General features: G+C 32.2%; 1 protein-coding gene across 9 annotated transcripts in view; it reads right to left on the bottom strand.

The window, feature by feature from the left end:
- The window catches only part of Marchf1 (membrane associated ring-CH-type finger 1), a 732,725-nt gene that overhangs the window by 492,768 nt on the left and 218,156 nt on the right, over window positions 1-21,801 (bottom strand). For all 9 annotated transcript variants that reach the window (XM_048791729.1, XM_048791736.1, XM_048791735.1 and 6 more), the window contains exon 2: window positions 3,247-3,323. The gene's annotated coding sequence lies outside the window, so the exon portion shown is untranslated. The remainder of the gene's footprint in view (window positions 1-3,246; window positions 3,324-21,801) is intronic.

Raw genomic sequence — 21,801 nt, 5'->3', positions numbered from 1 at the left:
CTGTGATTGTTTTGAAAGTGTGTTCATTAAAACATCTGCTTAGATGAATTCTAACCAAATGAAGTTAATGTACCTCCCAGAGCTGCTCCTATTCCAACAGCAAAGGGTCTACTTTGATCATCGTTAAGCCTTCAGAGAAAAACTGTCCTAATTCTCCAGGAGGGACTGAACGGTTATTCAACTGGGACAGCAGAGCAAGGCAAGGTTTTGCTGAACCAGTTACTTCCTCCTTTGTAGGATTTCAAAAACACAAAGCCAGTGTTGTTGCAGTGATGAAGCTAATGGACTGTTTACAGAATGTAAAACAGTGGCTAATTTATGATCATGGACTCGTAGGTCTGGAAGATTTCACGTTGAATTAATGAGCACTTTATCCCCTGCATAGTCCCTTCAAGATAGGATCTGTTTTGCTTTGAAGTGTTTTTTTTTTTTTGAAAGATGGGATTTACAAAGTTCTACCTTCAATTATACTACTGCTTTAAAAATTCTAACAGCTTGGAAATCGACACTGAGAGTTTTTTGTTTTAAATATTATAATATGTACTCTATATTATGATATACTAAATAAATCTATTTCATATATAGTAGGTAAATATGTGTGCATTATATATAAATGTTTGTATATTAAACTAACAGGTTAAATATATTTTGTGTTTTTAAATTACAAAATAAAGAATTGTTCCCCCTTTCTATAAAATTTTATCATATAAATGAAGAATGATATTTAGTTCTCACTATGATTTATTTTTCAAATGGATTACTCTATTTCCCTAAAATCTTTATCAGAGGCATGATTTACAAGAATTTTTAGCCATCATTTTCATTTTTCCTTGCACCTTTTCACTCTTTCCAGGTTCTACCTTAGCTGAGGAGACCACAGTGCTCAGAGTGATCAAGATGAGTGTGATAGCTATCCCTCTCTTCGGGCTATACCCAAAGGACTTAAAAACAGCATACTACTAAGGGACACAGCCACATCAATGTTTATAGCAGTACAATTCACAATAGCTAACCTGTGGAACCAACCTAGATATCCTTCAATAGATGATTGGATTAAAAAATGTAGCATAGATACACAATGGAATATTATTCAGCAATAAAAGAGAATAAAATCATGGCATTTGCAGGTAAATGTATGGAGTTAGAGAATAGATAATGCTAAGTTAAGTTAGCCAATACCCCCAAAAAACAAATGCTGAATGTTTTCTCTGATATAAGGAGGATGATTCATGGTGGGGTAGGGAGGGGGAGCATGGGAGGAATAGACAAACTCTAGATAGAGCAGAGGAGTGGGAGGGGAAGGGAGGGGACGGGGGGTTATAAATGATGGTGGAATGTGATGGACATCATTATCCAAAGTACATATATGAAGACACAAATTGGTGTGAATATACTTTGTATACAATCAGAGATATGAAAATTGTGCTCTATATGTGTAATAAGAATTGTAATGCATTCCGCAGTCATATATAAATTTAAAAAAAAAAAAAGATGAGTGTGATCAAAGCCAAGAACACATATTTTTGCTTGCTCTTAAAACTCTTTCTTGAATTTTAGTAAATCTAAGTTCAATAACACCTCCATGGTTTCAGTATGGTTTTTCAGACCTATCAAGAGTGAATGTGATAATGATTTTTTTTTTGTTTGTAAAATAAAAAATTTGTGAAATTCTAATAGAAAATGTATATTTGCCACTGATTAAAAGTACACAGGCAAAAATTCAATTCCAAATTTATTTGCACTTTTTATGCATATTTCTTGATACACTGTAAACATTCAACAAATGTCTTCTATTGCTATAAAATTTTAAAAAGTCATTTTAATATTGCTGCTATTTCACAATATGAAAAACTACTTCTTAGAATTTAAGATAGATACATATACACATAAATAAATTTTTATTTAATAAATTACAAAGAATCAGCATTTTTTAAAAATTAAATGCAGTTTTCTAAGAGAAAAAAATCAAATGATTTCCTTGGAGGAAAAATAATAATTTGAATGGACAGAGTTTGAAGAAAATCAAATTATTGAATTATAGCATAAATTCAAGATGACTTTTTTGGTAGATCTTTGACTTTATATAATTTCCCTCCTTTTTAAAAATATGATTTCAAACTCTTTTTGAACTGATTTATGACCTGCAAAATTCTGACCCTTAAGTGTGCTCTTTATGTAACCACAGTCAGCATGATTTTTTATTCAAAAATATTGGGATATAAAAATTCCCCAGTGGAAAAACATAAAATTTAAAAAGTAATAAAAAGAAAATGCCCCAGTGAAGAGCACTTGGAATGACCATTATGCCACTGAATTAAGAACTTTAGATCTATCATTTCACCTACTTGATTCCCTATCTGCTTATTATGAGGTCAAAAACATAATTTTTCTCTTGTTTAGTGAAAATAGTCTGCATGAATGAACCTCCCCCCCCAAAAATTGTTGCAAATGTCAAAACAAATGATAAATATTATATTCTTTCAATCGACTGGAGCTGTCATAGAAAACTAATTGGGGACAGAGGACTATTTTATTTCCATGTTCAAAGGAAGTTTGTAAAAGGGGGAAATCTGTTTTTTTTTTATATTGTGTTCCAGAGACTGTAAAAGAGCCAACTTTGCTTTGACTTTTGAGATAATGAGAAGGGTGGTAAATGTGTAGTTTCAGAGAACACCCAATTTAATGTCATTCATGACTCTTCATACAATAGCATCTCTTTATTTCCTAAGAATGTGAAATATACTAATACAGAATCAGGCAGTGCATATCTCATTGTGATACTGTAATCCTTAAATGGAAAATCTAACTATTGGTAAAAAGAACATCACTCTGTTTGCTGAAGATGGTCAGTACTTAGGCTTCCTGAGGCCATACAGGGCAGTTCCAACAGATAAAATTAAGGTATTTGTTCAATTAAACTGAGAACATAATAATATATTTGCAGAGGCAAGATTAGCATGACTGAAGTATCCTTTCTTTAAACCAGCTCAACAAATGATAAGTTTCTTATCACAAGTCATTAAAATATTGGCTAATAGGTACAAGGAAACACTTAATCTAACAAAGAAAAGCCTTTTTACTATTTACTGAAGTTGAATAAAATTGAGGTAAAACAAAACTTGGAAAAAAGAAAATCAATTAAGTCTCCCATTAAAACCAAATTCAATTCTAATGCCAAATTAAAAAAAAAAAAAGCAGTTCTATGCAGCAGAAAGTTTTCACTAAGGTAAAAATAGATGAACTTACAAAATACAGCAGTATCCTGTTTAATCACAGCAGGTCAACTGTGTATATCCTCTCAGAGTTTTTCTTGGGTATATTCACTGAAAAAGAAAATTAAAATAAATAAAGTTAAAAGACTAAGCTCAAAAAAAAAAAAAAAAAAAAAGAAAAGAAACTATCGTTTGTATAATTGAAAAACCACATAAATATTGTACAAATTGTGGGCCTATCTAAACAATTTTTTTAAAATATAATAGGAAGTGTTCCTAATTTCATTTCTGCCAATTTTCAGTCATGTGAAAGAATTTATGTTAATTTCTATTTGATTCTAAAACATCTGCACACTTCTATATATTATGGATATCAAGTTAAGTTTTATTTTCTAGTAAAGCCTTCCAAAATTCTCTCTTCTTGTACAAGAGAGGAAGGGTTGCTTGTAACATCTGTGAGCTGCTGGACTCCAAGACACTCAGGAACAGGCCCAAAGACAGAGGTCAAGCAAAAGACAGACTAAGCCCAGTGTGCTAGCACGCACCTGCCATCCCAGCTACTCAGGAGGCTGAGGCAGGATATAGTAGTATGCTTGCCTAGCAAAAGCTAGGCCCTGGGTTAATTCCCAGGACTGCAATCAATCAATCAATCATCAGACTAGAATACCTGTTCTCCATTTCATGCAGTTTTTTCATAAGGAATTTGATGGTGTGTTATTAAACATATTGAGGATGAAAATAACCAACAGCTAACCAACAGCTTCATTTGGATCGTTATATATTCTAAGTAGTATATCACGAGGAAATATTCATAAGCCATGTACTTCATGACTTCTAACATTCCTATGTAGGAAATGAAATAACACCAATTATTTTACCCCTTACTTCTTTTAGTGTTCTCAACAGTGGAAGACACATATGGCTACAATATGGAATTGCGTGGTTAATTAAAAGTACTAAGAAGGTCAATGCTTGTACAATGAACTAATATCACTATTTCCAAATTCTTTCTTGTATGTAGACCACAAAATTGTATTTCAACAAACTAAACTAATAGAGGATGCTATTGACCCTTTTTTCAAAGATCATGTAAAGCAGTATGGTAGTTGCATAAAAAATATGACACTGAAATGAGAGTTGTGTCTGTTTATAGAGTCAATATGTATGGAGCTAAGGCAAAGGTTGTATAATAGTTACTTTAAAACCAGCTTGCCCATAGAACTAGTCAATTTATAAAAGTCAAACTGTTGACACTGGGAACACATTGTAACCATATGGGATAGAGGAATGAAACTCAAACTGTACACCACAAATTAACATGAAGACAAATTTGTTAGAGATACAGCAAAAAAAAAAAATCTCCAGAAGAAAAAGAATGTATTGCATAGAAATATGGGAATGTCCATTAACTTAAAAATGACTATCAATGCAATTTTTTGAAAAACTTTTTATTTTTTTATATATACATGATGTAGTGTGTATTTTGACAGATTACACATACATGGAATACAAACCATTCCAATTATGATACCATTATTATGGTTGTTTAAGACGTGGTGTTACACTGGTCGTGATTAGTATATGATCATAGGAAATTTATGTCCAATTCTTTCTGCTGTCTTTCCTATTCCCATCCCCTCTTCTGTTCATTCCTCTTTGTCTAATTCAATAAACTTCTATACTTCCCCTCCCTACCCTCCCTTGTTATGGGTTAGCATCCACATATTAGAATAGCCAGTCTTCGTGTTTGGGGAGATTTGCTTATTTCACTTAGCATGATAGTCTCCAGTTCCATCCACTTATGGGAAAATGCTATAATTTCATTATTCTTTATGGCTGAGTGATATTCCATTGTGTACATATGCCAAAAATTTTCTTTATCCATTCATCCGCTCAAGGGTACTTAGGTGGGTTTGTCACTGTAGTATGCTGATTTTAAGACTTTTGGGTATAAGCTAAGGAGTGGCATTACTGGCATAAATGGTAGTTCTGTTTCAAGTTTTTAAAGGAATCTCCATACTGCTTTCTAGAATGGTTGCACCAATTTTCAGTCCCACAAAAAATGTAACAGTGAACCTTTTTTCCACAATCTCACCCACATTTATTGTTCTTGTGTTTTGATAATTGCCATTCCGATTGAAGTAAGATGGAATCTCAGTATAGTTTTAGTTTGCATTTCTCCAATTGCTAGAGATGTTGAACATTTTTCATATATTTGTTGACCATCCATATTTCTCATTCTGTGAATTATCTGTTCAGTTCCCTTGCCTATTTATTGATTGGGTTATTTGTGGTATTCTTTTGGTGTTAATTTTTTTGAGTTCTTTATATAATCCAGGAGATCACTGCTCTATCTGAGGTATACATTGAGGTAAAGATTTTTTCCCATTCTGTAGGCTCTTGTTCACATTCTTGTTTCCTTTTCTGTGAACATTTTAGTTTGATGCCATTTCGTTTATTTATTCTTGATTTTACTTCTTGCACTTTAGGAGTCTCGTTGAAGAATTTCAGTTCCTAAACTGACATGATGGAGATTTGACTCTACTTTTTCTTCTAGTAGGAGCAGGGTCTGTGGTCTAATGCTTAGGTCCTTGATCTACTTTGTTGTGCTTTTCTCAGGAACCTTGATTTGCAATCTTTGTTCCATAAATTTCTTGAGGAATAACACTGTTGTTTGTATCCTGAGAGATATCGAAACACACCTTGTGGCATGTCTTAATTGTATCCTTAGTTTCATTCTGGGAATTTTCCTGCAATCTCAGGCAACATGTACTTTTATTATTGATGGACATATGCCCTACTATCCATATCATGAGTATCATAAACAAAACACTTAATATTCCCCATGGTTCTGGTTTATAGATGGTGTGGTCCTGCCACAGCATTCCCCATGCTGTGACCCTGTCAGACAACGGGTGCAGGAACGCCTTCATCACCTTTGGTAATATTAATCTGTCTATCCAAGAACATGGGAGATCTTTCCATCTTCTAAGGTCTTCTTCAATTTCTTTAATGTTCTGTAGTTTTCATTGTATAGGTCTTTCACCTTTTTTATTAGACTGATTCCCAAGGTTTTTTTTTTTTTTTTTTTTTGGTTTGTTTGTTTCTGTTTTTATTTTTAAGGCTATTGTGAATGGGACAGTTCTCCCGACTTCTTTTTCAGCTGATTTGTCATTGGTGTATAGGAAAGCAATTGATTTATGGGTGTTAATTTTATATCTTGCTACTTTGCTGAATCCATTTATGAGTTCAAGATACTTTCTAGTGGAGTTTTGTGGGTCTTCTAAATATAGAATCATGTTGTCAGCAAATAGGTATAATTCGAGCTCTTCTTTTGCTATTCGTATCTTTTTAATTTCTTTCGTCTAATTGCTCTGACTAGGGTTTCAAGATCTATGTCGTATAGGAGTTGGTGAAAGAGGGCATCCCTGTCTTGTTCCAGTTTTTAGAGGGAATGTTCCAATTTTTCTCCATTTAGAATGACTTTGGCCTTTGGTTTAGCATAGAGCTTTAATGATATTGAGATATGTTCCTGCTATTTCTAGTTTTTCCAATGTTTTGAACATGAATGGATGCTGAATTTTGTTATATGTTTTTTCTGCATCTATTGAAATAATCATGTGGTTCTTGTCTTTAGGCCTATCGATGTGATAAATTTTAAAAATAAGTCATTATTGTTATTTCTACTTTGGCTCAATACATTTTTATAATTGTGCATTTTTTAATATCTAAAATAAGTAGGATACTAGCAATGCCATACGTATTAAGCAATTTCAAATGGATTCATTTACAAATTACAGGATGATATCCTTCTTTTTCTCAGAACAGTCCAATAGCCATTGTTCAGTTTAAATTATGGCTACAATTAGTTTCACTTACATTCAATTGAATAACTTAAAAAGGTTCTGTTTCAAAAGACCCAGTTTTATAAATTACATAATGCAAATGGAATTTAGGTATTAAAATTTGAGTATCAAATGTAACTATTGTGAAATATCAATGGATCTAATGGCATAACAAAAACAAAGAAATGTTGAAATATGCAAACCTTATATTGTCTTTGAACAGAGAGATTAAGATTATCCGTTCTAGTAATTCCTCGTTTGGGTTCTCCATACAGCTTTTGGAAAACTTAATAAATCCGATGCTTTCTCCCTTTATAGGTACCTGTCTAACAGTTACTTCCTTTTTTGTAATATGGCATGAAAGACAATAAAGACAGGAAGGGAACTAATGAGGAGGAGACAAAAGGAGAGGGAGGAAGGGAGAGAGGAAAGAGGAACAGAGGATGTTTGAATAAAGAACTCTGCAGAAAGGAGGGTGCTCAAGACCCAACTCTGGTCAATACTGGTGGCTCCTACATTTGGGGGCTTTTTTTTTTTTACAGTGTATGCCAAAAACCTCATCATATGAACAAGGAGAATCCTGAGGGAGAATGAAGTTAGTAGAAATTTATAGAGATACATTTATCCTAGAAATAAATTATTCATGTAGGAGTAGGGGGATATCACGATTCAAACAACAGATGGTAAATAATGATGAGACATGAGATTTAGCTTTGAACCCAGTCTCTTGTGACTCATTACAGATTGTTTGGGAAATTGGAAGGATGTAAGTAAAAAAGTGAAATTGCTTCACTAGAAATGTTCAACAGTTTGGATTATTTGGATTATGCTCAGCACATCTAATAGTGCCTCACTCATTTTAAACAACTTTTTATTTTTATATTTTATTGTAACTACTTCATCAAAAAACAGAACATTTGTATGTTTATTATGACAAACTTTCAACATATGGGACAGTGTTTTATTATACTGGAGTCAATACACATCATTCCACGTGGGCTTACAATTGAGGAAGAAGTTTGGCAAACTAAAGATTTATTAACCAAAAAACAGTGTTGATTTCACAACATATACGATAACCTGTGCTTCTGAACAAGTAACTATAAGTTTTAAACTGATTTATCAAGCTATCAATAAATCTGTTACCTACTGCTATGGTTTAGATATTTGGTATGATCCAAAAGCTCCTGTGTGAGACAATGAGAGAAGGTTTAGAGGCGAAACGATTGGGTTATGAGAGTCTTAACTTGATTGGTGCTTTAATCCCCTCATAGGTGTTAACTTGGTTGTAACTGTGGGCAGGTGGAGGAGGGGGTGGCTGAAGGAGGTAAGTCCCTGGACACATGATTTGGGGGTTTACATTTTGTCCTCATTGAACTGAGCTCTCTCTATGCTCTCTGGTGCCGTGTCCCCAGCTGCTTTCCTCTGCCACACTCTTCTGCCAAGATGTTCCCTCACATCGTACCCTAAGGAATGGAGCCCTCCATCTTTGGACTGAGACCTCTGATTCAATGAGCCCCCAAATGAACTTTCCCTCCTTTAATTATTCTTGTCAAGTCTTTTGGTCCCAGTAGAAAAAAGCTGACTAAAACACATACCTATCAATAACTCCGTTAATAAACCTACCTATCTAATCCAACTACTGTAGTATGCATATACACATAGAGATGTGTATATATTCACAAAATAGAATAACTCATTGGTGTTAATTCCCTGGTTATAGTTAGTGTATTTTTATTATAATTCTTAGCATCTATTTGTTTAATATAATACAAAGGTATTGCTGAGTTCCCTATTGAAGTAAAAGACACTTCCAGTATGAGGCAGATCATGATATAAGCAATATTATGAGTCATGCATTAATAATTAAGAAGTAAATATTAACAGGGGATTAAATTATATTCATGTGTGTATACACATAATAATGATTATAAGCAATATATATATATATATATATATATATATATATATATATATATATACACACACANATATATATATATATATATATATATATATATATATATATATATATATATATGATGATTCACTCATTCTTTTAGTAATTTGTGGAAATTTGGTTCATTACAAAAATAAAAGTGATCCTTTAAGATCACTAGAGAAAAGAGACCAAAGGGGGGGTAGTAGGGAGCAAGGGGATAAATGCTGTTATATCGTGTGCATGTACAAATGTGTAACAATAAATCCATCAATATGTACAACTATAACACACAAATAAAAATATAGGGAAAACTTCCTTTATCATAACAAATATTATTGAAATAAGGAAAAATTAGGAAATTTTATACACACACAAAAAAAACCCTATTTGAAACATTAAAAAAAGTTGAAGAATGCTGAATGTATCTCCAAAAATAAAGGCAGAAGAGACTTCAGAGCTATGATTTTTCAGCAAATTATTACTGATGGAGGAGGATATGAAATTATTTCCCACTTCTAAGTCTACAACTACTGATTTTTAAGAAAATTTAACAGAGGAGGAAAAAATAACAAAAAAATCCTTTAGATAAAATATATTCCTTTATTATCCTAGAATGTGGACATAGTTTTCAGTATTCAGCAATGAGCTATTCTTTCTAAAAATTACTCATCTGACAAAGGAAAGTCTGACCTTACAAAAGACAGAAAGGATGGAGTTTTAAAATATTTATTATCTTCTGATATTTTTCAAATAAAAAAATACATTATAGCTACTTTATGCACATGATCTTGAATTCAGTATAAATTTCTTCAGGGTTCAAATAAATCATGCAATACTTGAGAATGGGCAGTAAATGATTTTGAGCAGTAACTAAACATGAATAAAGTGAACTGGACACCAAATCACAGTGTTAGATATTTAAAATTGAAATCTAATTTGGAAAAATCAATAACTGTACTTGTTCAAGAACAGACTAATGTTGTTGCTGAATATACAATATACATAATTTTGGTTCTGGCAAGACAAACATGTTAAGAAGATGATCCAAGAAAGTTTATGGGAGTGATAATGGAAATTTCCTGCATTTGGCAGAGGCTAGAGTAAAACTTGATAATATTGTGAAAGAATACTTATTCAGAGTAAAAACATTGGCATCAAGTAATATTACACATAATTTTAAAAATTATATACAAAACTCAATCGATTTATTACAGAAATGAAGAAATCAGTCATTTGGAAGGAAAGAAATGATAAATGTAGTTCAAATTATTTCAGATGCAACTCATGATCTGTTTGGTATAAATAACTATAATTAATATGAAATTCATGTTTCAAACTTTTCAATATTTTTCTGTGAAAACTTTTGAGAGCAATTGTCAGGAGATGATGAAACAAGATACAATTGTTATAAATTCTTAAAATCCAGAAAATAGGGAAAAGGTATGATTTCAGAAATTGGAAGATTTCATGCCTGCCACAAATGTGAACAAAAACCATAATTGCTTTCAGTAGAAGGTACTCAAAAGAAAATTTAAGAAATTCTAAGTTTATAATTTTGCTGTTCAGTCTTTAAGCACAAATATTAATGAGAGAAAAAATTTCTTGGAACATCACTGATTTTGTTAGTTTGAAAATCTACATAACTTTCATTGGTTTCATTAAAATTTAGATGATATTGATAATTGTCAATCATTAATATAAGAGCAGTATAAATATCGATAGGAAAGTTAAACTGATGCCTTTATATCACTAAAACCTCAAAACTATCATGCAATTATTTGCTTTATATATTTCTTAATGATATTAAAATATTATACTAAATATATAAATTCTAGAATGCTATAATATGGTATATTTTCCAAAATATCTAGCTTTAAATTTATTTACTAATTGTGCATGTTGTATTAACATTTTAGGGCAGGAGTCTGCAAACTTTTCAATAAAGAGTCAAGTAACAAATATTTTCGTCTTTACAGGCCTACCTACAGCTTGTGTTGCATTACATATGCTTGTTTGTGTGTTTGTGTGCACAAGTGTTTGTTTGTGTGTATGTGTTTGTGTTTATAATTTTTTAAAGATGGAAAAATTGTTCTTAGCTCATGGACCATAGAAAAGCAGACCATAGTTCACTACTCCTTGTTACAGAGTTTTGTTGTTCAATACAATACCCACTAGTCACATGTAAATTTTAATATAAGTAATTAAAATTAAATCAAGTAAAAAATTCAGTTTTGCTGGGCATGGTGGCACAGGTTTATAATCCCAGTGACTTCAGAGGTGAAGGCAGGAGGATCACAAGTTCAAAGCCTTAGCAAGGCCCTAAATAATTAAGCAATACCCTGTTTTAAAAAAAATATAGGGAGAGAAGTGTGTGGGGGGTGTTAGGGGCTGGGAATGTGGCTCAGTGGTTGAATGCCCCTGGGTTCAATCATTGGCATCAAAAAAAAAAAAAAAAGAAAATTCAGTTTCTCATATGCACTATCTACATTCCAAGTTTTCCATAACTACTTGTAAATTCAAATTTAAATAGTTAAAATTAAGTCAAATTAAAACCTCTCAATTTCTTCATAATTATTAGCATTCAATAGGTGTATGTAGCACTGTATTTAACACTACAGATAAAAAGCATCAATACCAACTTTTATTGAACAGTTCTATTATTCAGAAAAATAGTCAAGAAGTAAATGTGTATGTATGGGGAGGGGATTGTATTTGTCCCTTAAACACACTAGGAAATAACAAATAAGAATGGTTGGATCACTTGACAATCCTGATAATTTCTGTCATAGAAAATACCAGAACTAAGGTATTTAACTATGAATATTCTTATTAGCCCATTTTTTATGGAAAATTAAAATCCATGTCAATATTCTAAATTATTGTGTCTTTTGAATTGTAAAATAATTTCTGCTTTAAGAGAATATGTTATAATAATAAAAATAACTTTTTGTTATTTTAAATCAATGCTTGTCCCATTTAATGTGCATAAATTTCATCTAGAAACATTTTAAAATGTAGATTCTGACTTAGTAGGTCTGAATCAGGCTACAAATTCCGCATCTCTAATAATTTCCTAGGTAATGCTTTAAACAGCTGGTCCATGGACATGGATACATCAGGTTTCAGGATGATGCATGCAGTGTGATGAATTGATATGCAAACTAATGAAACACTTCCAGTTAATATTGATTAAAACAAACAATAATATGTATTATTAAGAAATCAATCTATCAGGAACTGAAAAAGGTAAGTAAGCTATTCTTCCAAATCTAGCACAAAGTACTATAAAATATTTGTAGTTAATAATTTGCCAAATCAACTTAAAAAGTTTTCTTAAAATATACTCAACATTTTCAGCAAAATATGCTATTTCCACTGGTCAAGAAACAGAAACCTAAGTGTTCATCAACTAATGAATAGAAAAACAACAATGTGCTCCAATACACAAAAGAATACAACTCAGTCATTTAAAAGGATGAAATCCTGTCATTCAGGAAAGCATGGATGGAATTGGACACCATTATGTTAAGTGAAATAAGCCGTCATAGAAAGACAAAAACTGCATGATCACATTTGTAGGTGAAACCTAAAAGAGTTGATATTACAGAAATGGTGGTCCCAGAGGCTGGGGAGACCTGCAGGGAGGGTTGATCAGTGGGTACCAAATTACATTTTGATAGGAGTAGGAAGTCTTAGCATGCTGCTGCACAGTGCAGTGATTATAGGTAATGATAATGTATGGTTTCTTTGAAAAAGCTCAGAGGACTTTAAATGTTTTCACTATAAAAATGAGGAGATGAATATATTTAAAACAGCTTAAAATCATACAATGTTTACATATATCAAAAAATCACATGGTACCACATTAATGTGAATATTTTTGTTTTTATGTATATTAAAATAAATTTAAATCAAAAATTAATTAAATATATTTTTTAAAGTAACAAAAGAAGCAAAAATTAAAAATTAGAAACAACTTGTCTGACTATACCAAACTTCAATACAGAAAATTCATTCTCATAACATCAAAATGTTTAAATGGTCACAAATAATTGTGGATTTTTGGTTGCCCTAACAAAATTTCCTCAATCTAAATTTGAATTTTATGCCTCTCCCAATGAATGGAAACCAACAAGAATATAAAATAACATCATCCATATATTTATAACCTATTCTCAGACAATTTATCACAAAACCTCCAATAATATGGCAATGAATATTTGAACTGAACATTAATAGAACTAAGTCCAATCAGAGGTAGGTTAGAAATAGAGAAGTGAAGTTCATGAAGTGGATCCTAGTGAAGAAGGAACAGGGAGGACATCAGCCAGAGTTCATAATCATAACAATAGAAAAAGAAAGTTAAAGCCAAGACATAAATATGACAACCCATCCAAAACACATGTAAGTGAGGACACAGAAGAAGAAAAATAAAATAATGAAATGGAGGGCTGGGGTTGTAGCACAGTGGTAGAGTGATTGCCTAGCATGTGTGAGGCACTGGGTTCGATTCTCAGCACTACATAAAAATAATAAAATAAAGGTCCATCAACAACTAAAAAAAAATTTTTAAAAAACCAAAAGATTAAAAAAAATAATGAAATGGAAGCAGTATTTTAAATATACCAAAGAAAAACAATTGAGAAATAAGAAAACATTCTTTATATTATTAAAAGTGTCAACTTGTACTAGGGAAAATAGAAAACACCAAGACATAGTGTAATAAATGTCCTGGTAAAATCACTGGATTTTTGAGAATTTTCTGGGCATAAAGCACAAAGAAATGATTCCCGAGGAAACAAAATTGATCATATAACTCTAAAAAGAAACATACAAGTAAGAAAGCTAAAGAATGTGATAGAAAGATTCATTATATCTATATTTATAAGAAAATATATTATTATTTTATGAACATTATATAAATATAAACAATGAAGTCAATGAATGGCATAACACAGTGATTTTTATGGACATCCAAGTTGTGTTTAAGAATCCAGGCCTAGGAAACAATATGAAATGTATCCATATTGAAAGTAATAAAAATGGTGTTTATTCCTTGGATCTATTAGCTAATACAATCAGATTAAAAAAATGAAATAACCATTGAAAAGAGAGAGGTCAATCATATTTATTTGCAGATGATAAAATGCACAGACTACACAATAGCTGAAACAGTGAAACCAAATGTCAAAGTGATACATTTAGTAAGATAGAGAAATATGAAATTGACATTTAAAATCAATGGCCTTTATGTATATTTCCAGATAGACGACAGCATAGAAAGGCATACCTTCCCTATTTGAGATGCCAAAACAACATACAAAGATCAAGTGATTGGGAAGAACTCTCAAGAGAAGAACACAATGAAGAAAACATTAAAATAACTTATAAAAGATACAAAGTCAACAAGATCATGATTTGTATTCAAGGTAATATATAGATATTTGAAATTATCCCTCCAAAAGACTAAGGGTCTTGTTATTGTTATTGTTTTTCCTTTTGAAATTAGATACATTGATACTAAAGTAGAAAAACGAGATGAAGAATGGGAGGACAACCTGCAAAAGAAAAGAATGCAGGCAGCTCAGCCCTAAAAATCATTAAGACCCACCATGAAGCCTCCATAATTAAAGTAATATAATATGGGCCCATGAAAAGACACTGGGTAGGAATTTAAGAATTGGGTCCATCAGTATAATTCTGAGAGAATACAGACTTTATAAATAAATAGATATGTTTAAAATGTGTAGCTACTTGAAAAACCATAAAATTGGATTATATGCGTGTAGCACAGATCAGAATTATTTTAAGTAGCTCAGATTTCCAGATATACACTCTCTCTCTCTCTCTCTCTCTCTCTCTCTCTCTCTCTCACACACACACACACACACACACACACAGAGTTTATTCTTTATAATCTAATCTGTAGGTAAATTTTTCTAACAATGACATAAAAACTACCAAAAATCAAAGAAAATACAGATATAACAAATTTTTAAAATACAGATTTGTATCTGTGTGTGTGTGTGTGTGTGTGTGTGTCTAGTAATCCTACACTACACTGATGAGACCTCTCTGAAAACGTGAAACAACTTGCATGTTCTCCTCTGATCTGCATCCCCTTGTGGTCTTCTCACAGTACTGGGCTCCAAAATCCAGCATTGGATTCCCCTGTGCGTGGCTCCACCATGAAGCGTCACTCAGACTGCAGTACTTCACAGGAGGCCAAGCCCCACCATGAAGCTACCTCTTCACTTTTCCAAACTGCATCTCTGCCCCCTGCCCACATCCAAATGACTACACTGCCAAGTCCCAACCAGTGGCTTTTGAACCGAATTGTCTATAAAGCAAAGAAAACTGAAATCAAGGAAGGGGAGATAAAAAGGGCATATCTTGATTTTTAAATACCTCTCCTTAGAGAAATGGTTAACAATGAGGAAATGAAAGTATTATGTTAGCGTAATCCACCTGGAATTGCAGATTTTTGATGTTTTTTCCCCTATTGTTGAATAATGATAAAGAGGAAGGAAGAATGAACTTTTGTTGCTTCAAATTCAATTTGTCATTTGGAAATACAAACTCATGATTGTAAATTTAAATTATTTTAAAACTTGCTTTGTAATGGCTTGATGATGCTCTTTCAGAAAACATGTAATTTGAAGAACTTCTTAAGAAATTTGAATAAACATAGTCTTATAGTACCATGGATTTGTACTGACCTTTCTGTGGTTGTAATTATGCAAAAATAAGAAGCTATACCAGACTCTCATTTTAATATTAAAGCTTGAATGATTTATTTGAGAATAAATTAACAAAAGGGATAGCATAGTCTCAGAGAATTGGCCATTGAAAATGAAAGGATAATCATTTTCAACTACTTATATGAAATTTCCTTTCAATTAGTTGATTATATGGTTTGATCATACACACATCAGTTCAACAAGAAGTATTGGCTCAGTGCAGATTTTTTCTCCATGGTCTCTTCTATAGAAGTGAATATAATCAAGCGTTGAATGCTTTTTAGTTAAGATTACCATTCTAAATAAATATCTGTTTGGAAAATTTTTCTAACACTACATTGACTTTTAAAAGTACACACCATATTACTGAATTTTGATCAAATGTTTGCAATTTATGATTCATACAGCATAAAGACATTTGCAACACATTAAAATAATGGCTGAATAAGATTCAGTAAGATGCCAAAATTAACGCATGAGTTCAATAAATATTATTATTCTAAAATTGAGGAATAATGATAATATCTAGAAGGAGAAATGGAATAAAATATTTAAAAATAAACATACATAAGCTCACTTGGCCTTTAGTTTCTCCACGGCAGTTTATCATAGTAGAAATTTAATGCATTTTTTCCAAATAATTACACTTGAACATGGTTATTAAAATGGGGATGTATATATGAAGGCACAAAAGCAACTCTGAATTCAGATACTGAATGTTGTAAGGAGGAGAGGTTTGGTTTTGGAAAAAAGGCTGTGCAGAGAGCAGAGTATATTCCTTGCTGACTCCTTGAGATTCCAAATATTAACCATGATCTCATTTAGTATTTTGTTTTACTATTTTGAATAAACGTACTTCAAGTTACAATATCATTATGTTTTAAATTGTATGTAGATGATGCTTGCAATAATAAAATGAAGAGGCAGAGAGTATAACAGTTAAGCACCATATTAACTAGTACTTTGTCATTAACAAAGAGTTTTTGCAAGAATCTCATATTATCTTCAGAACACCCTGGGAAGTTCCACCCATTTTCTGAACTGGAAAATTGAGGCTTATACAGATGAAATGCCTTCTCTAAATGTCAGGGCTGTAAGTGGCCTGCATGGGAACAGATTCCCCTTATGCTGGATTTGTCAAATTATTCTCCCAATATAGTTTCAATTCCCTCAGCATAAGTAACAACCTAATTGATGCAGTTATATGTTAAAATATGAAGTAAATGGACCTGAATTTTTCTCTTCCCACTAAAATTCTAAATCTAAGAAACTTCTATTTCAAGTAACTTTCAAGGATAAAATATTTCCTTTACATTGATAAAAAATGATTATCTGTCATTTATTCATTTGCAGACAGGAGAGTAGTGATATTGTGAAATAACCTGACTCATTGTCCTCATTAAGATTGAAACATGGTTCATAAACCATGTAAAAATTAGGTATTTTCACGTAAGTATAAAGGAAAATGTATGTACTATCTAGGTCCTATAATGGAAATTGTGAAGAGGAATCTATCAAATCAAACCCCTTCTGAATTGAGAACTGCTTTCCTTGAAGTGCTAAGGTAGTTTCCCTGAGAGAGATGAGCTCAGTTGGGAGACATGGAGATAAAATGCAATCGAGGGTTGCCATGGGAGACAGTTTTATAAGAGCATTTTCTGAGCAGATGGGTGGAAGCTAAATAAAGTACATGCAGGTATGAAATGAAAAGTTTTCTATTTAATTTGCCATAAACAATAGAAGTTGTACATTTGTCTACAAGAAAAAAAGTCTCCTGTCAGAGCAAATTACATTTGGCATTTGGAAATACAAACCCCATAATTGTAAAACCTCATTTGTTTTAAAACTTGAGGGAGCAGTTTTAATAATGGTATCCTAATGCTCTTCAAGGAAACATTTCTAAGAACTGGTTGAGAAGAACTAATTAATATCATATTTTACTAATATGAATTTATACTTTCCTCTTTCTTATGATTATAGGTAAACAGAGTAGGACATTATCTGTGATTGCCCTAAGATCTGTATCTGGAGACTCTACAATGAATCAAAGAGAATAGCAAACTTTTTAAAATTCTGCTGCTGATAGACTTGTTTGCAAACTTGTTTCCTGTGCCTGTTACTCCAAGAAGCCTGTGAATATACCATAAACCAGCTACCATTTTAATTAGGATAACTCCTGAGAGGCCTCAGTGAATTAGCTTGCTTTACATAAAAATGTAATTCCTTAAATGAAATCTGTGTACTGAATACATGTGATATATGCCATACAAATTTCTATTAAGAAAAGCAAATACATTTTACAGGAATGCATTGACTGACTTAGTCGTTTTCACCAGAATAATTACATGAGAATATTCATTTATGAATCCTACATATAAATAGAACATTATGAATTACTATTAATACTGACTACTAATAGTAAGAAATCCTTCACAGAACAGCCAATAGAACAAAATTAACAAAATTCTGCAACTCCTTGTGGACTAGTAAAACATTTCATTGTTGTGAAAAGGGCTAAAGCCAAAGTAAAGAAGTAAAGCCGAAAAGTGAACTTAAGTTCAAATTTGATATGTGCTTTTTCAAGTATGAAAATGCTACAGTGAAATCCATAAATTTGTACAATTAATGCATGTTTAAAAAACCTAACATATGCTAACAGAGAATCTGGCTCATATGGCAGGAGCCATTACCCATCTACATAGCTGCCAAAAGCACTCTCATCGCCCTAGACCAAAAGTGGCATAGGTCTGATGAGAACCTGATTCACAAGGTCCACTTAATATTGTCTAATTTTGTAAACAGATACTATATTAAAGATTATACTTTTCATATATATATACATATAATTTTCTAGCTATATTGAAAATTTCTCAAAGGTGTTTTATAATCCTAGCATAGTGTCCCATAAGTAGTATAAGCCAATTCAATTTTTTTTCAAACTCATTCCATTTCGATAATCAGTTATGACAATTTGTCCTTTTGAGGCTGTTTTATATAGATTTTTTTATCTTTCTAAAATCTTTTCAGTTATATAGTACAATGGAATTTTATGAATGGATCCAAGGAAGCAGTTTCTCCATTTGCTTCCAAATTGCTTTCCAAACACATTTACAACAGAGTAGTCATTGATTTTTCTCTGCCAGAACAATTGATTGGTGCATGTTTCCTCAATCTCAAGGGTTATCTTAAAACTCAGGTAATTTTCATTATGCTAAAGTGCATTTTTATTCAGATTTCTGCTAGCTGCTGAAAGCAATACTTGCTAATAAAAGTCCAATTTTTTTCTGAAAGAATACATACTTATTTGAAGAATACACTCTACTTTATCTGGTATCTAAGTCATTTTCTGGAGGTACATGCACGGCTTAGAGACATTAATTACATCATTTAGGATCTGGTCATTCTTTAGTGGATGTCTTCTGATATTTTGAAATCAAAGGACTTCCATTTATTTATGTCTTTCCCAACAACCACTGTCACACACACCGCCCCCCCCCACAATTCCCAATATAATCTAAAATACACATAAGAAATAGAAAGAAAATACACGTAAGAAATGCCCTATAGCAGTTTCCTCCTAGGAAGAGAACCAGAGGATTGTGTATGTGGGTAAAACTGAGAATCATTTTTGTGTTAATTTTTTCTAACTCTGAAATTCTGTTAGCATATGCACATTACCAATTTAAAATACAGAAGATTTGAGGCACAAAAGAAAGCATTATGGAGTCTTCTATAGTTTGAATATGGTTTGAGTGTGCTTCTTGAAAGTTCATGTGCTTTGTAAGATGTGGTGGCCCATGCCTGTAATTCCAGTGACTTGAAAAGCTGAGGCAGGAGGGTCCTAAACTCCAGGTCAGCTTCAGCAACTCAGTGAGACCCTGTCTTAAAATAAATAATAAATATGACTGGAATGTCGCTCAGTGGCAAAGCAGCTCTCGGTTCAATTCCCAGTACCAAAAAGGAAAAAAGAAAAAAAAAAGAAGTTCGTGTTCTGGAAACTTGGTCCTCGGTATGGTAGTGCTGAGAGGCAGTACACTTTTAGGTAGTGGAGACTGTGGAAGGTCATTGGGGGCATTACCCCCAGAAGGGACTAATGTAGTTCTCCCAGAACTCAGATTCTGCAAGAATGACTTTTTATAAAAAGAGCAAGCCTGGACCCTGGGTCCCTCTGGCCCACTGTTGTCCTTTATGCTCTTCTGCATGTGTTTCCCCCTACGCCATTATGATGTGAATCACCATGAGGCCCTCACTAGAGACTGAGCAAATGGGCCCTTCTAATCTTGGCAATTTAGCCTCAAAAATTATGAGCTAAATTAACCCTTTTTAATTTAAAAAGTATCCAGCCTCATTATTGTGTTATAGCAACAAAAAATGGACTAACACAGTCTGTCAGAAAATCATTCTTAGAAAAAGCATTAATTTACCAAATTTTATTTCCTTAAAAAAACTAAGTTTTTTTTTACATAATCTATTTCAGAAAACTTTTATTTATTTTATTTTTTTTAAAGATTGCAGAATCACATCAGTTACACATCCATTACTAAGATTTTTTTAAGGAAATAAAATTTTCTTAAAATCTACCTGAACCTGAACAACATCCATCAGGTTAGACAGGGTAATGGGTATCCTTTATGTTTCCTTATGTCCTTTGAAAAATTTCCATACACAGATCACTTTGATCAGGATATTTAAGATTCTCTTATACAAATCAAAGGAAAGGGTCTTCCAAGTCTGTTCTTACTTTCAAAACTAAAGAGTGTTGGTTACTTGTGTGCTGTGTACAGCATCTGGTGCTTACTTGTTCCACATAAATTCCCCCACAGCAAAAAGTTGCACAAGACTGTTAAAGCTACATATTTCCCTGGGTACCGTCATTGTCAAAGAAAGTAATCTATGAGGTATGCAAGACTAGAGCAGTATGGTAGAATTCAGTTTTGTGCCATTGGGCTAGCTATATATATATATATATATAAAATATAGCATTCTACAACTTGGGAACACAAATGCAGACTTTTGACACATCATCCTCCCAATTACTCATATAGATTTCAGAAAAAGAGAATTAATATAATGACTTATATTAAGATCTTGTTGGACCCCAAAGGAAATGAAAGGAACCAACTGTCTAAACAATTTGTTCAAGTAATGAAAAAAAAAGAAGAACTATACTCTGAATTTAAGCCACATGAGAAGTTATACAAGTCAAATATATTGCTATTTTAATGTTGTCTTTCCTTTCAACTCAAATTTCACAGCTCTCATTATTTGCTTAAGTATTATTATAAATTCTGTCTTTGGCATCTACTTTATATTAATTCTGGTACATTTTCTAACTTTAAAACTGTCAAGACTTCCCTTAAGATTTTTTTTTCTTCCTAATAGATAATCTTGTTACTTACTAGACTGAAACTGCAGGATATGTCAAAAGCAGAATCATTCTGAGTAAAATAATTATGTTAATATATTTCTATGGTATTAGGATAATAGAACATGACAGATAAAAGTTGATGATAAAATACACGGTGATATCTTTCATGCAACAGCAACAGAGAAATTGTTTTTTAATGGCAGCAAAGAACATTCAGCTACTAACATGGTTTCACATTATTAAAGAGAAGTAAGTTTAAAATTTTGAGTCAAATAACATGGATCAGGTTCAATGGGAGCATATCTAATAGTAATATCTGTTTTTACTTACTCAAAATATATCAAAATATGTGTTCCTGGTAAAAACATGTCACATACAAAAAAGAAAAAAAAAATCAATATGTTAATTTTGAGAATTGGATTGAGCAATGTGCCTCATTACTAACACAGCCTGGTCTTCATTATAGCCTTGTATCTAATCATTTTTATTACTCTCAGATCCTCAGGGAATATTTCCCCTTTTATCATAGGACCACCATCTTTAAACCAACCAAAACAAATAAACAAACAAAAACCATATGGATGATAAAAAGTCGATAAGAACTGATGGCAGCAGATTTGTCCCATGGAGTGCTTTTTGAGGATGTTAACCTGAAGCACAAACTAAGGCTTCAGAGTACACTTCTCCCTGGAGG

Source organism: Marmota marmota, unplaced genomic scaffold, assembly GCF_001458135.2.
Source record: "Marmota marmota marmota unplaced genomic scaffold, marMar, whole genome shotgun sequence".
NCBI lineage: Eukaryota > Metazoa > Chordata > Mammalia > Rodentia > Sciuridae > Marmota > Marmota marmota.
Note: the sequence above shows the minus strand (reverse complement) of the source record. Positions and strands in the feature narration are given on the sequence as shown.